This window comes from Rhinolophus ferrumequinum, chromosome 7 (genome assembly GCF_004115265.2).
Source record: "Rhinolophus ferrumequinum isolate MPI-CBG mRhiFer1 chromosome 7, mRhiFer1_v1.p, whole genome shotgun sequence".
Taxonomy (NCBI): domain Eukaryota; kingdom Metazoa; phylum Chordata; class Mammalia; order Chiroptera; family Rhinolophidae; genus Rhinolophus; species Rhinolophus ferrumequinum.
Window position 1 is genome coordinate 31,378,652 of NC_046290.1, and position 5,922 is coordinate 31,384,573.

The window sequence follows — 5,922 nt, forward strand, 5'->3', positions numbered from 1 at the left end:
TGTTTCCCCATCCGTTCTCATAAATTACTAATTTCTCAAAATGAAATTTATTTTTAACACTAGCTTGGAGGAAAAACTGGCTGAAGGTCAGATATAACTGCTCTTTAAGTTAAGGGAAGCATTGAACAAACTGAAATAACATAAAGTTAGCTAGAGCTCAAAATCTCAGAAGGCTTTGGAGGATTCAAAGATCATAACCTGCTTGGTACCGAGAATGGCCGACAGTCCCTCAGTAAGGAAGTCATTGGTCACTGCAATGGTCCACACACTCTTCCTTACATGGTGTCGCCTCTTCATCTATCTCGGCTCTACTAGTTTTTGTTCCTGACATCAGATAATCACCTTCACCTTCTGAGGTATGTCTGTAGTGTCTGTCTTCTCCCAGGAACAGAAGGAGATAGAAAAGTGGAAAGTTGAAGTGAAGAGAGTTGAGTATTCACTGCTCACAAGTGGCAGCAGCGGCCATTGTAGTGACTTGGATGCTCATGCCAAGAAGCAGATAGAGCCCAGAAAAGAGAGGTGTACGAAGGACGAGGTTTTACCTCTGTAAGAAATGGAAACTGGTGCTTGTAGACAGAAAAGGAAAACCAAGGAGAAAGATGTTCATTCCGTTCTACCAGCACTGAAGGTTTAGCCAGTGAGAATGAAAGATCCCAATCACCTCCATGGTGGCTGTTAACAACCTTGCTGGGCTGCTGTGGAGAAGAAGAGGTAACTGAACGAACCTTCTAGGCATCCTCTCCTTAAAATGAGAATTAAGATGAGTAAAATTTTGAATTTCCATTTCTGGCCCAGAAGTATAGCTATTTAAAATGGGATTCTTCTTCCATAAATAATCTAAAGAAATTCTCTGTGATTTAGAAAGGACAATTGAAAACTGATGTCCACAGTTGGCTACATAAAAGCATTGTCTCAGTCTGCTTTAGGTCAGGTGAAATTTGGGGCCTTAGAGCTTATTGTGAATGCAAAATTGTATACAAAATTGGCCAACCCTGTAAATCAGTATATTCTCGATGTTGGGTACAATGGAGGTCACAGTCTTCCAAACACACATGAAAATTTTCAAAATATGGATATATAAATTGAGATTGGCAAACAAAAGTACTACCTGAAGTATTCTTTAAACTGCAGCTTTTCCTGTGTTGTTAGTCCCAAAAGTCATAACTGAAACATTAACAAAGTTTACATTCATTGAACAAGAAAGGAAATTCTCGGGTTGTATTATACACCTCATTTGTAGGGGCAGCATTTTATACTTCTTAGAATAGAACTTCAGAATCATCTTAAGTCTCCTTCCCTTGACTTCTCTGGTCAAAGTTAATTATTCATACCTCAGTGTCCCTATGGTATCTTATACATATATTAATTATATTAGGTTGGCGCAAAAATAATTGTGGCTTAAAGGGTTAAAAATAATTGCAAAAACCGCAATTACTTCTGCACCAACCTAATAGCACTTATCACATTAAATTTAATCATATAAAATTTAAGCATATGGTTTATCCATTTTAGACAGTGCTATACACTGAGTATAAGGGAATCTCATTTCTTGAATATGACCCACACTCAGATATTCCTTTTATCATTCGTTTATTCATTATGCAACAACTACCAAACATTGTTCTAAGACTAGGAGAAATAAACATTAAAATTCATTTTTACAGTTCAAAAGGATACATACCATTTTAATTAAGCAATCTATTATCTGAGAATAAAAAAAAAGATCTCATAGGGAAAGTAGCATTTGAGATGAATCTGGAGAAAAGATAGGATTTTGCAGGTACAGTGATTCAAGGAAAGCACGGAGGTATTACAGGCACATTGCAATACAATTACATCATCTCAGTTTTACTCACTAGGCTTTGTGTTCTCAGAGTCTGAAACAGTGTCTTACTCATTGTATAGTACCATAACAAGGTACTATTAACTGGGTGGCTTAAAACAACAGAAATTTATTGTCTCATAGTTCTATAGGCTAGAAGTTCAAAATCAAGGTTTTGGGCGGGCCATGGTTTCTATGGAAAGTCTAGGGGAGGATCCCTTCTTGCTTCTTCCAACTTTTGGTAGCCAGAGGCATTCTTTGGCTTGTGGCAGTATAATTGCCATCTCTGCCTCTGTTGTTACATGGCCATCCTGTCCCTGTAGATGATGTCTCTACATCATTTTCCCTCTGTGCACGTCTCTGTCTTCACACGGTATACTCTTTCTGTGGGTCTGTTTCCAGATTTCCCTGTCCTTACAAGGACATCATTCATATTGGTTTATGATCCACCTTAATGACCACATCTTAACTTGACTACATCTGCAAAGACCCTATTGCCAAATAAGGTCACATTCACAGGTATCCAAGGTTAGGACTTCAAGATATCTTTTGGAGGGACACAATGTAACCCATAGCACACACATTTATAATCCAAAGAGCTATCAGAAAATCTACAAAATTCCAGGCACCCAATACATGCTAGCTAAATAAATGTTCTTATATCTTACTGAAATCCTTATACTATCACTTAAATTTGTATAATTTATTCTTGATTCAGGAAAACTGAGAAATAAATTATTACTATCATCTCAAAATATTCAACCTACTTGAAAGTTGTTATTACCCTTAGCCATGTCTTTCTCTAATTAAATTATACAAATACTTTTCCATATAAATCCTATTTTCTAGCTCTCCAATCATCTTTCTTACCACCCGCCCTATCCTGTTAATAATATTGAACTTGCAATTTATCTTCTCAGGAATATATTTTGGGCTACTTCAGACCTCTAAAAGATTTAATACACAATATCATTTTTCCTAAACTCTTGTTCTCTTTCCTTTGTAACATATTTTCTCCATGTAGTTCTCATGGAGATATTGAATGCTTTATAATAATGTTAAGGTTTAAATTTAATCTTTTTTATGAAGAACTATCAAAAATATGACCAGAAAGTTCATCTATGAACTTGACGACTTTTTTGTGTTTTTACTTTAACATGAGAAAAAGTTGCTTTGAAAGCTGTTGAAGCTAAACTGGCATGTTTCACCTCACCCCCCAAGGTAACGTTTCAGTTGTGTTTTACTAAACTCTGAGTCAGTGCTCTCTCTCGGTTCAGGGCTCTTTGCCACCTATGGGTCTTATTTTACATCAGGAGCAGCTGAATTTCACACCTATATTTGCCACCCTTCTAGATCCTTCCTCCTGAGCTTATTAACACCATCCAGCAGCTACCTTGAAGATATACTGCCAGGAAAAATAAATGTTTTCTGCAAGGAGCAAAAAGGTTTTCTATTCCCATATGTCAGTACTTCAGTTCAGGCCTATTGCCAAAAACTAATAGCATTTAAACAATAGTTCATTCAGGTGAGAGTTATGAAAATGCTCTTCTTAAGATGATTCACCAGATATTATTATTCAAACGTGAGAAGAAAATTGGTTGATTTTGCATCTAAAAACTACTGAAGCACACTGAAAATGAAGCTAGAGCCCTGATTTCTAGTCCAAGTTTCACACATAACTTTCTACTTGACAATAAATTTTCACATGACCTTTCAACATCTCCATTTTCTCATATGTAAAATTAAGAGAATGCCATCTTTTTATCTACTCATTAGGAGGCTAAAGAGATAGTGCATGCAGAATCACTCTAAAATTCTAAGGCACTGAGCATAGCTCAAATATTATTATTCTAACTTAGACATTTAGAACATTAAAATCTATAAATCAAGAAAGGTGACAAAAGAGAGTCATTGCTGTTTAATAGTTATTCACTTGCTTTTTCAATAGCTGCTATTTCTATTAGATGCAGCTAATTTTGCATCTTAGGAAATTAGCTATTTATGCTCTTTTTGTGTGTGGACTTTCAACCCAGAATATAATATGAAAAATTCATTTTATTATTGCCTCATGGTTTCTTTTCCTATAAATCTTACAGTAGTTTGGAGAGAGACAACTATTTGCCAGTGAGTTGAGTTCAGGGTCATAGAAAGTCACATACTTGAGCTCTTTGGCTGAGGGGTTAATAAACTCACTATAACACTCACTCCTGGCTTGGGACTTATATCGAGAAGTGCAAATGTAACCTTGTGTGTAAAATTCAAACACATGTGAGGCCAGTTTTGATCATAATATATATAAAAAAAAAACACGTAAAAATGGCTTTAACTCTGAATATTGGTTTTGTACCAAATCAATAGAGTTGATGATTTGAGTAAAGGTTTTCACATAGTTTTGACAGACAAGCATAGATCAAGTAAAACATTCAACAAAATATGAATACTGAGATTGTGCACTTTTTATTTTATCATTATTTTGGCTTCACTGTATGTCTTAATTTTGTTATACTGAACATTACTGACCTGTGAACTTTAAATAAGTGAATGAATAAATAAAGAAATCACCACCCAATCTTTAAGGCCAAATACTGACACTATCTCCTCCATGAAGCCCTTACCAGTCCGTCAGTCAACAGTAATAGCGTTCTCATTTGAATTATAGCTGTTTGATACATCTTATTTATTTTTTTTTACAAACTCAAAAATTGCTTTGAAAATTCAATTCAATAAATGTCCAGGTCGGTATTATGTTTGTATGTGCCTACTTTATGTGCCTAGCACAGTGCCTTGTAATAAATAACTATTTATTGAATTTGTGGAATTGAGAAGGTCATGATGACAAAGCATGATAAATCTATGGCACTAAACACAACCATGTGGTTTTATATGATTACAGAATGAGAAACATAATATATGAAGTGTGAGGTTTGTTTTTAAGTATTTGAAAATACACTTTACAAAAGATATTAAAATGAGTGAACAGCTAGCAGAATTTTTGAGTAGAGGACTTATATTCTCTACTCACGAATTCAGCTTCAGATAAATACACTTAATTGTCTGACAGAAAATGTCACCATAGATATTAGAACTCAGAGAGAATACAGAGATTCAAACTATTGAGAAATCAATGTGATGAGTATCCTTGAAAAGGTTAAGGCTCTTAAAAAGCTATTTAAAATTGTTATTAGCAATAGTATTCTGGAGGGAGAAATGTGATTGTGTGATGTTTTGAGATGAAAAGTTGTCTTATTTGGGGTCTCTTAGGGCAAATGCAAAGTTCATAAGAAAAGTACACTTCTGATTTATGTACCTAAACCTTGTGGAGTTTGTTTTGGCATTTAAATAAGTTCTAACTTTTTGTCCAACATCTTAGCAAGGCTACAGTTGTAGCAGCTGCTCTCTGAGCTTCGCTTTGCCGCCCAAGGACAAGAAGAAAGATACTGGAAAGTTGGCCAAGAAAGACAAAGATCCAGTGAAAAAATCTGGGGGCAAGGCCAAAAAACAGAAGTGGTCCAAAGGCAAATTTCAGGACAAGCTCAATAACCTAGTCTTGTATGACAACGTGACCTATGACAAACTCTGTAAGGAAGTTCCCAAATACTACAAGCTTATGTCTCTGAGAAATTGAAGATCTGCGGTTTCTTGGCCAGGGCAGCTCCGTCAGAAGTTCCTTAGTAAAGGACTTATTAAACTAGTTTCAAAGCAGAGAGCTCAAGTGATTTGCACCAGAGACACCAAGGATGAGGAAGCCCCAGGTGCTGGTGAAGATGTATGAACAACAGGACCCACCAACTGTATATTTTGAAAAATATAACCTCATTAAATCAAATAAATAAATTTTTAAAATAAGGGCAAAAATACATGGTTCTGAACAGAGGGTCTTTGTTATTTAGTGATAAACTTGCTGCTTCCTCAACCAGTCCACAAGGTATAAAGAGGGTCATTTTCCAGAATAAATTCATTCTTCTGTTCATGCATCATCACACAGATTGCTGACAATTGGGGCTCTTTGTTCTCCAGCATGGGACACAGACCCCTTTCTTTGACATTGTAAAATGCTTCAGTCAGTAGAAGATACAAATCACTAAGGTCATGTTGTTTAG

The 5,922-nt window shown here is 35.6% G+C and overlaps 1 pseudogene; it reads left to right on the plus strand.

Annotated features, from left to right (window-relative positions):
* The first annotated feature begins 214 nt into the window (after positions 1 to 214).
* LOC117024591 (40S ribosomal protein S25-like) lies at positions 215 to 5,594 on the plus strand (annotated as a pseudogene).
* The last annotated feature ends 328 nt before the right edge of the window (positions 5,595 to 5,922 follow it).